Source organism: Coptis chinensis, chromosome 4 (assembly GCF_015680905.1).
Source record: "Coptis chinensis isolate HL-2020 chromosome 4, ASM1568090v1, whole genome shotgun sequence".
Lineage (NCBI taxonomy): Eukaryota > Viridiplantae > Streptophyta > Magnoliopsida > Ranunculales > Ranunculaceae > Coptis > Coptis chinensis.
The window spans coordinates 36,256,736-36,268,265 of NC_141459.1; positions in this window are offsets into that span (position 1 = coordinate 36,256,736).

Here is an 11,530-nt window from a genome sequence, read left to right on the forward strand (position 1 = left end):
TAAGGTTCATAAGGAACGAATTATGACTAGAGGTTTTAGAATTAAGGAAAGAGAGAGGTGAAACAAGTCTTCCTGAGCTATTGCTAACTTGAGCAGGTAAGCTAGGATAACGTGTGAATATTCCAGCAGCCAGGTCACCTGAGAGAATTGAGGGATTCCTTAATTAGGCAACCTCAATTTTTTTCAAGTTTCCTAGGCACTGATGGAATAGGATGATGATTTATGATGGTGTATTATGCGGGGTGTTATTAAGATGATTAAGATGAAATTTTAATTATTAGGATTTTTTTTTATTTATTTATTTTATTTATTTATTTTTTTGTTTTGTTTACGTAATTAATATATTATGGAGACATGATTACGAAAAATGCAATTAAAAACGATAGATGCCAAAATAGAAACTAACTAACATATACTAGTTTACGCAGAAAGTTTACACATGCAAATCTATATTACTTATACGTGCAACTATATGTAAGTTATATGTGAGCTAGGGGAATGTCGAGAATGAACTTATAAAAATAAATACCGCGTACGTGAATTGATGTAACATACACATACAAAAATATTCTAAGCAGGTGGTTCGAAACTACACATACATCCAAATATATTCGAATCATATTGATCGTGTTAACGTGAATATGTAATGACGAACCATATTTATATGCAAAGAGTTCTTATGCCAACACACAAACATGCAAGGTAAAATAGGTTATAGTAACAACCAAATATTATCCTCGACAAAGTTTGAGGAGTTTAAGAATTTGAAACCTTGCGTCTCGCGATTCCTCATACACGATCGAATTATCTCCCGAGCTCGTGAACTTACTGGAAAAACTGGACAAGAGAGTCCAAAAGAGTACTGAAAAGGAAAGTGGCCTGTACCTGAAAACCGGAGTGTTGATACTCCAGGTTAGTCTCGCGCGTTACTAATTTAGTCTCGTCCGAGACTCTTTTGTCAGTTCAGTACTTCAAGTTCCTACGGAATACTTAAACTGTGCTAATAGAAATAAACAAGATCTGGTTCACAGATATCTGTTAGTAGAAAAAGTTGGGGCAAACAGGTACGTAATACGTTATTATTGCAAAAGAAATGGAAATTAAAAAAAATTGAAGAGGTAGGGGAGGGGTTTTACGTGATGTGTTCCAGTTATTACATTAAGTCCAGAGTCCTTCGGCGTGTAGCGGCGCCATTTGATAAAAACGCGCTTAATATTCACGTTTATTGGTTTTCTTGATTAATTAAGTCTGAGGTCCACAGTCCGAAGTCCAAAGACCAAAGTCCCAAGTACAAAGTCCATATAGTCGTACGTTTTAGTCAAGTTAGCTTACTCACGTGGGTTTGGTAGGATAGGTCGAGTAAGGGATCGTCCAAACCTTAGGGCACGGAAAAGGCTCACAACTGGAATTACAACTTTTGGTGAGTAGGATTTTAAGTTTTTTAGTTGGTTTTAATTAAATTAACAGTAATGCAAATAATGTAAATTACTACGGTGATTTATATGTAGATAAACAAAGTTGGGGAACAAGGAGAGAGTTAATCATACTCATGTAAGAATCATTTTTTCAACAATTTATATTACCAAATCACTACATCTCTAATTCGTCTCGTGTTTGGAGACGACGTCGAGTATTGATCCCTAGTGCATGCCCACATCTCTGAGCCGCATCGCACTAGCATAAGGAGATGAACTAATATTTTATCTTTGGAATATCATTTCAGCTCTTGGCTCGATTCCACATCAGCTGGACAAATTGGAGAGCTGTCTGACACCATAGAGTCGCGTGCGAGACATTTTGGGTCACGCCCGAGACTGTTCTGGAGCATCAGCACTCCAAATTTGTACAGTCTCAGTCATTTTGGGACCGGATGTCTAATCTATACCTAATTCATAAGTAGTGATTCTAGAATATTAAAGAGTCAATCCGGATTCTCACACGAGCAGCATAACCCTCCCCCTGAGGGGGGGGATTAGCTCATGGTCATTGAAGGAATAATAAAACTTGCTGTATACATCAAGTAAATAAATGCAGGACATGAATTAAACTAGAAAAGAAATGACTGTTATTAAGGGTAAAATGACTTACAATATTTAAGCTGCTGAAATGAAAATGACGGAATGTAAGTGCTGAATTAAAACTAACTAATGCTAAGCGGAAGCTAGAGTATAAAATGCTGAAGGAAAAATAATGAAGGCTACCCCCTCATATATATAGGCGGAAGACCCTTCACATGAAATCCCAACATTTAATCAGGTTTGTTTGTTAGCTAATTGAAACGTTCAAAACTTTGAGAATCAAAGTTTTGTTTTACCTGTTTTAAATTTTGTCTTTTAGCTTTATAAGGTTTTGTCTTTATATGTTTTAGTTTCGTCTTTTAGCCCAATTCAATTCAAACATTGAATTGGTACGTGTCTTTCTCATTGCAAGGTGGCACAAATTTGTGACCATTACTTGCCACTTGCCTATGCTGACTCGTCATGCCTTTTGGGCCCGCAGAGTGGGTCCACTTAGTGTGTCCAGTGGCGATTGCCGATTTTGGCATTTTTGCAACTTTCTGTCTTTGCGTAGAGTTTGTCGCTTTGGTCGCTCTGGCAGTTCACTAGCCAACGTTGGCACCCCGATTTATCAGATTTGAGCTTCGGAAGTTTGCTGCTTCTTTATATGTGGACCCGTTCTGCACTGGTTTTGTTCTTTTGGAAACTTTGGCTCTAGTCAGGCTCTGTTGGGCTTCACTGGGGTTGAGTGGGAAATGTCAAATATTCTAGTATTCCCATACTTCGATGCATGTTTTATCATTATGTTCATTTTAAATGCGGAAACCTGCAAAAGTACGAAAATATAATTATTACATGATTATTAAACACATAATCGACCAAAATGCTATGTCTCTCGGGGTTTAATATTACAGTTTTGGGTGCTTATCAAGTCCTGCACTGCCGCAAAATATGACGATATATGCCTGATTTTTAGCAAACTGATATCGATATTTTACGAATTATTGCCTCGTATGGCCATAGTCCTGCACTGTGAGCTATGAACAATCACTGTTCATAGTCCAATTGTGATATGAACAAAGAATGTTCATAGCTCAGGACTATGAACAATCATTGTTCATAGTCCAATTGTGGTATGAACAAAGAATATTCATAGGGCTAGTCATCGCACTACCTGAGTACCCGAGTCGAGTTTTGCTATACTGAAGCTCAACTCACACATGCAGAATCTTGACTCGAATTAGACTTCGAGCTTAATTTTGAAGCTGAAGCTCGACTCGTCTAGTGCTACTAATAGCTCGAGCTCAACTCGGCTTGACTCATTTTGCACTTAGAGCTCGATGACATACTTCTCCAATTCCATCTTTTCCTTCTTAGATTGCCTTGTTCATAGTCTACTTGATAAAAGGGTGATAACCCGTAAAAAACTCAATTAGATTTACTTTAACCTTATTCATATATATTCATGCAATATATAGAGTACGGAATCGTTCCACTCTTAAACTATGAAGACATAAATGGAATTCAACTAATCAAACACAAGGAACAATGGTGAGAGTAATGAGATGGAAATTTCTATTCTAAATAACAACTATTCTAACAAGCAATCATCCTCACATGGCTTCCTTAACCTCCTCTAATGGAGGTTTTAACCTAATATCATTATACTATCATTCCCAACACAAGAGCAATAATAACAAGTCATAATTTAAAAACTAATTTAAACTTTATAAATCTAATTTTAACAATAGTCTAAGAATCAAAATGAATATAACCTAATTTATGAATTTAAATCAACTAAAACTAAATAAGAATTTAATCAATAACTAAATTGAAATGAAAACTAATACTTTATTATAAAACTAATAGTGATTCTAAATAATAATCTACTTTGTTCTAACACTAATTAATTGAAGGTAAAAAGTAGATCTAAAACAAACTATTCTAACTAATTAATGGAGTCTAACCTAATTTTCTAATCTAGATCTAGGTTATCTTAAGAGTTAAGTCTTCTCCATATAAATGGAGGAGACCAGATCCACTTTATCGTGCATGGGCTGAGGAGCAATGTTTTGGGCCGAAAAATCGAGCCCAAAACCCAATTTCTTTAGTCCACAGAGGCCTTTTCAGCTGGATTTGACTTTCACGGACTGTTCGCCCACTTTTGCTGCTCTGATTGGATCAAGGCTTAGACCATTGGAAATCTCTTTCCGATCCAGTCGCTTTAACATAAGGTAGGTCCAATTATGAGGTCTGAGTCCAAAGATATGGCCTTCGGAAGTTCTACTGACTTTTATTCGCTGTTTCTGCCCGCTTTGACTTTGACTTTTCAGCTTTGATCGGGCTTTAAAAAGGCTTTTTCTCCTTGAATCTTGGCCTTTTATCATAGAACTTCTTAGCAACCAACCCTTGCTCCTTTATTTACACAAAAGGGACGCATTTATGCACATATTCGACTCAATGCCTGAAATACACAAAAGCACGATAACAGTACTAACTCTTACTTATTAATAACATAATTGGTCTAAAGCAATATTGTTAAAGGGGTTAAAACTACAATTTTGGGCTCTTATCAAAGGGTATGTAATTGAATAGGCCAAAAGAATCCGACACAAGCCAAAAGTCCAAAACCACAATAAATTGGAGTAAACTGAATAGAGTTACTCAAAATTGATGGAAATTTTCTGACATACTCGAGTTTCCTTAGTTTACAAGGAAAATTTCTGAAAAACTTAAGGAAATTAATTTAACTAAGGAAAGAGTACAAGGGAGTAAATCGACTTGAGTTTCAAATAGAGTACATGGGAGGAACTAGTCACACATACAATGAACTAGCCATACATATAATTTTAAGTACATGTTCATCCATTTATATTGAGTTTTGAAAATTTTGACAGAGTCATTTTTAGTGTAACAATGGGTTCCGCAGTCAAAGTGGTTTTCTTCTTTCTTGACTCCCTCTGCAGTGCATCTTCAAGCCATTTAAATCCCTTGCAACTCTCGCATTTCAAGTACTTCTTTCCAACATTTAATCCATACTCGGTAGTTTTTACAATCCTCCTTCCCTTACAGTCATTTTGAATGCAATGACAATCTACCTAAGGGCACTCTGACATCCAATGGTGTGCTTGACTGCACTTAAAATATTCATTTGTTGATGAGCTTGATCCAATCCCAGAATTTTTTTTAGAAACAGCTTCATCCAACCATTGCAGATAACTTCTACATGTCGAATGTTGGCACTTCAAGTACTTCCTTCCCGGATTCTTTGCTGTTTGCGATATGCCCAACAATCGAATACCATCACATGCAACTTCCTTACAAGGAGAGCACATAAATTGGCACTCAATAGCTGAGTGTCCAAGTTGATCACACAACTGACATTCAACCTGCGGTCAACAACTCAAATATATACTAATTCAGGAGAGTTGAAACAACAAAGTTTTCAGATCAATGAAAGCTCAAGAAAAGTACAAAAAGAGGGATAAAAGGTCACTACATCAGGTTTTAAGTAGTGTAGTACGTGCTTCATGAAAGTGGAATATGGTGGCGAGGAAAGAAAGGAACTTATTGCCTACCAATATGTTGTCTTAGGTGTGTTGGGTCTGCTTCTATTATGAGTTATGTACTAGAGAGACCAATGACTAGTGTCCAACTTTCATTACCTCCACTACTTCCACACGACACCTCAGATCCAACACCAGCATTAGCACCATCACTGCCACTACCACCATGCCCACCACATTCCCAACAAATACTCATATTAGATATGTGATAGCTCAAATTCTTATACTACAGAGTATCTAGACTCACCAACAAAAAGAATAAAAAGAGGAGAGGGAAGCAGCATTGATAACAACTCAAATGAACAGGTGTGCAACATTATTAAACAAAACAAAGTCTATCATATTTCCTCAACTATTTCTTCAGACGTTGATTTCGTACTTCAAAAAAAGTACAAGAATTCCACATTTCAAAATCAGATGAGTTGAAAAATTATCTATATGTGCATATGGGGCACATATAGAATATTCAAAATTTATCATAAATTACCTTCATTGTTGTAAAATTAGAGCTCGCTATTCGATTGTTTGCACCTTGATTCAAATCTTTCAGTAGCAGTAATGGGTGATCATATTTGGAAGATGCAAAAATCAATATCAATTTGGTGGGTATGTATTCGCACCATGAAGAGTCAGACTCGTGTTTGGAAGATGCAAAAATCAAGGTTTGAAGCTGTTCTGGATGGGCTACATCTGGAGAAATGAGTACAAGATTGTGTAGAGCCTGAACCGGATGCAAGGATGGACACAATAGTTGAACCTGAGGGGGTAGGTGCGAACCATTACAAAACTAAGGTGACTTAAGACCGAGAGGGCTCAGACTCTCTGTTTACTTTTTAAGGGTTGTGTGTGCAATGAGAAAACAATTTGAAAGGGAAAAAAAGAAAAAAAAAAAAAGAGAAGTTTCAAGAGAATTACCTGCGGAGCTTGTAAGTAGGAGAGAGAGAGAGTAGTGTTGGAAAATGTGGGAAATTGTGAGGTTGGGCAGAGGAGGGGAGCTCGAGGTGGAAGCCTGCCCTGACAGCAGTGCAAATAATTAGCTTGGGTCAGAAATCTTGTTGGAAGAAAATATCTCGAAGGGGAACAGTCAAAATTCCAAGTGTCCTATAGATTTGAATGAAGCTGAGTTATTAGAGCTAAAGGCATACCAAGCGTATGAAAAAAGCGAAAAATGGTGAAGGCAAGGGACATTTTTCCACAGGATCAACAAGGAAGTAAGGGTAGAGAGAAAAAAAAATATGAAAAAGGTGGATGATAGGGAATCTAGAAAAATTAGAAGACATTGGGAAGATGGTTTACAGGAGAAAAAGGGGGAGTCAAAGCTAAACACTACAGAACAGAGAAACAATAGGAAGATGGAAGGGTATGATGAGCAAGATGAAGTAAGGGAGGGTAAGAAAATGAGGGTTACATATCAGAAAGGAATAAAGATAAAAGCAAGAGAAGTGGTGGTTATAAAGTCAAGTACTGAGGGCTCGAACAATGCTAGTAGCAAGAAACCAAAATCAAGGGACATGGAACAAAGTAAAAGTGGAGGGGAAGTTATGAGGAATTCTTGGGATCCAAGATATCGACCTCTCTTTTTCAAACAAAAGTCTGGGTATGCCAAGAGTTGTTTTGAGTTCGTACCATCAGAGGAAAGCAGTGAAGGTTTGGAGAGCCAGAGTAATAAATGAAGTGATTCTGAAGGGTCTAGGGAAGATGAGAGATGATCAAGCACTGGGTCAAATGATCAAGCACTGAAGGAAGTTCTGGAGAAGAGAAAATTTTGGGAGCACATTTGAACCATATCACAGGTAAAATTTCAAATGTTAATTCTAGTATAGAATGGTTTTTCACTTTTGTATATGGTAATCCTTATTCTTGTAAGAGGAAAGCAGCGTGGGATGATATTATGAGTTTTGCTGGTTTAGTTTCTGGTCCTTGGTTATTATTTGGGGATTTTAATGCGATAGCTTCTTTGAATGAAAAGCATTAGGGGAGGGGGCTAAATAAGAGTATGAATGGGCAGAAGGTTAGTCTAGACAAATCAAGTGCTTTTTTCAACAAGAATGTTCATGCTAGACATCAATGCATGCTGATGAGATTCTGGAAAGTTAAAAGGCTGAAGGAGAAAGACAAATATCTATAGATAATGATGCTTAGGGAGTTATGGGAAAGTAGGAATGCCTTATGTTTCTTTTAGGCTATTTATTGTTGTTTAGTTGGGGGGATCTGTCTTCTGTTCATACATTTAGTACTTGTCGTCCTAATTAAGTTTCATTGTCGTCTATCTTTTAGCTTATTTTGTGGTTGTCATATTGTAATGGTTGTGGTGGATTTTGAATATGAAAATGACCTTGAATCTTATAGGAGGAAAGAGGGTAGATTTAGGGCAAACAAAATGTGGAGATGGCATGTTGAAATAGGGACATTTGATGAGTACTGGGTGGTGGGTAAGAGTTCTAAAGAGATTGTTGGTATGGTGAACAGTAATGGTTTTAGGTTGTTTTTACAATGTCATCCACAATCACCTCACTGTGTGGATTTAGACACCCAAGCCCACATGTGGGAAATATTCATAGTCACAGTGAACTGCTTGTACAAACTGACTTTGGATATGATGACTGTTGAGAGTGGAAGGTTTTCCAATATTGTGAGTAACTTAGATTTGCTTACGTACTAGGGATTTGATGTTAAATTCTTAGTGAAGTATGTTTTAGAAATGAAACGTGACTATTTGGAGAGTTTGGAGTTGGATTTGGTGAGATTGAAAATGGACAACTTCAAATTGTGTGGAACCTGTCATGAGTAAGCACGGGACATGTCATTGATAAATAAAGACTATAAGCCTGACAGTAAAGAAAGTCTAAGACACATACAAATGCTCTACAAGGTCCTTTATGTGAGGTTTGATAATGGTGATGCCAAAAGGAATGTTGTTATGAGAGGTTTACTTTTGGCTCAGTTGCATGCGCAATGGGCATTTGAGATGCAGTTTATGAAGTTAGATTCTTTCGTGTCTTCCGGTGAGTTACTTTCTAAGTTTGACATTCCCAGATATTATGAGAGCCCTGTTTTCCATGATGAACAACCCCCACAAGAATTCCTCCTTCCTCGAGCACTTAAGAGGGTCATTTTCACTATATTGTGATGACAATGCTTCTTTATTTATTTTCATATTTTCATTGTCGAGTTTGTCAATGACATTGTATCATGAGATGTCTTGGTGTAGTTATTGCTAGGGTATATTGTATCATCGACAGTTGTACATTAGTTATTTCATTGTCGTTTATGGTCATTACATTGTAGCAAGAACCATTAGTTACCCTGATTGGTATGTGGAGAAGGTGTATTCATTGTCATGTTTCATCTGTATATTGTGTGTAGATGGACATTCTTATTGTAATTATTAATTGTTCCCTTAATTTGCGACTGCAGAGTTGGCCCTTGCACATAAGCGCCAAAGAATGAGGCGGTTGGATTTGCGCTGTCATAAGCTGGAGTGCAAATTTAAACAGCTAAAAGATGTTATACTAGATTCATCAGACGACACTTCATCAGATAGTTCGTCTTGAAAATGTGTAACATGGTAGCCTCTTCGGTGGCATTGGGAAGAAAATAATTCAATTTAGTTGTGGGTTCTGTTATGTGTTTGTTTAATGTTGGGATATTTGTAGATGTGATGGTCACTGTTGTTATCATCTGACTAGTTTATGCAAGTGCTAATGTTTTGTGTCCGTAATGTTTTTCCCTAATGTTTTCCATAATGTAAATGAGTGCTTTGGAATGTATGCATGCGTTTAGGGTTGGACATCCAAATGTATTTCTGGGCCATCTCTAATTTGTGTAGATTTCTTTGAACACGGAACCATTGGCAACATTGCGTTCTTACTGACTTTGGGCAATGCATCAAAAACTTTCCTTTTGGATTTTATGTTTTTGAGATAGAAGTGATTGATAAGACGGTAAAATTGAATATAATTCTACTCCAAATAAACGATGAAGAATAAACAGAAGTAAAACTAAAACTTTATCATAACTCGTGATTATCAAAGATTTCTACTCTCGATACTATTGAAGTAGAGTTGGAATAGAAGATTCGTTCCACTCCTAGTTCTTTAACATTAAAGTTTTCTATAATTGCGAATCTATCCAAAGTCTAACGAGAGTTTTACGAAGGGAATTCTAAGAACAAGATACTAACTATAATGATTCAACTACGGTATGCTACGGGATACTAAGGTTTGAATCTAGAATAAGAATTAGGGGGGAATTGAATCCACCTTGAATCCAACTTAATAGAGTAGCATAGATTGTTGTAATCCAATTCTCACATTCTTACGGTAAAAATTGTTCGTTCTAATCCCTAATTATACATGGCATCTTTACCAATTCATAACTAGCATGTAAGGACGTCCACCCATTCTCATGGCAAATCAACGACCTTCTAGAGTGGAATAGACTCTTACAACGATTTTACACTACACAATCAAGTTTTCATCAAGGTTTCATCAAACCCCTCTAATGGACGTTTAGCCTTGATTCATCAAACTATCATTTCCAAATGAATTAACACTAGACATCATAAAAAGATTGAAACTTTGCTTATTTAAACTCAAACGGAAACTACTCATGCAATAATTGCTTTAAACTAATAATGACAAATAAGTAAATCTAATAATTGAAACTAATAATTAATGGAAAACGAAATTAGATTATCAAGAACTAAATATTTTATTGATCTAACAACTAAATAACAATCATTCAATACTGAAATTAAAACAAGAATAACAACTAATTAATTAATTGAAAAACTAGATCTATAACTAAGCTTTAATGGCTACTTTCTATCCTAGGCTAATTAATACTTAAGAGCTAAGTCTTGTGTGTGGAAATGGAGGAGACCAGATCCACATTTTTGTGCATGGGCTGAGGGTCCATGTTTTGGGCCGGAAAATCGAGCCCAAAAGCTAATTTCTTCAGTCCACAGGGCCTTTTTCAGCTGGCTTTAACTTCAATATGATTTTCGTCCACTTTTGCTTCTCTTCTTTGTTCAAGGTTTAAACCATTGGAAAACTCTTTCTGAGCTGGTTGTTTTGACATAAGGTACGCCCAATTCCGAGGTCTGAGTCAAAAGATACGATCTTCGGAAGTTCTACTAATTTTTGTGTGCTGTTTCTGCCCGTCTTGGCCTTTGATCACAGAACTTCTTAGCAACCAACCCTTGCTCCTTTATATCGCTAAAGTGGCACATTTCTACACATAATTGACTTCAATGCCTGAAATACATAAAAGCACATAATTACCATTAACTCTTATTTATTACTCGCATAATTGGTCTAAAAGTATTATTGTTATGGGGTTAAAACTACAGTTTTTGGCTCTTATCAAACCACCCCCAAACAGCATTTTGCTTGTCCTTAAGCAAATATGAGAAATTAGCATAAGTGACCAAAAATAGAGTCCTAATTAATCTCGTTTCGTCGAGTGCGATTGCATTGACCGTATGTAACAAGGCCTTAAACCACTAGGAATTCCCTAGTGGATGAGTTATAGCCTCGTGAGAGTTTTCCAGTGAAGGTACTCACAAACTTCATCTACACTACAACAACTCAGAAATAAAACTATTATTTCCTTATCTATGTCTCAATTATTTATACATCTCACTAGCAATGAATACAGAATAATCAAGTCGAAACCTAAGCTAATATATGCATAATAATCAATCATCTACGAATAAACATATATACAATGAGTAATACTATGAGATGAACTAGCAGGTCCATTTCTGAAAACTCGGAATAACGTCCTTAAGTAGGTCCTCACATAAATGCCAAGTCAAAAACCACTCTGATTTTTCCGCTCAAGTTTAAGCTACTCCGATTAATGCGATGGGCACACTTTACCTTACAATCTCAATGACACACAAGGAAGCCGGAGTCGATCAAACACATCTGCCACTTACTACCACACTAACCTATTCTTAAT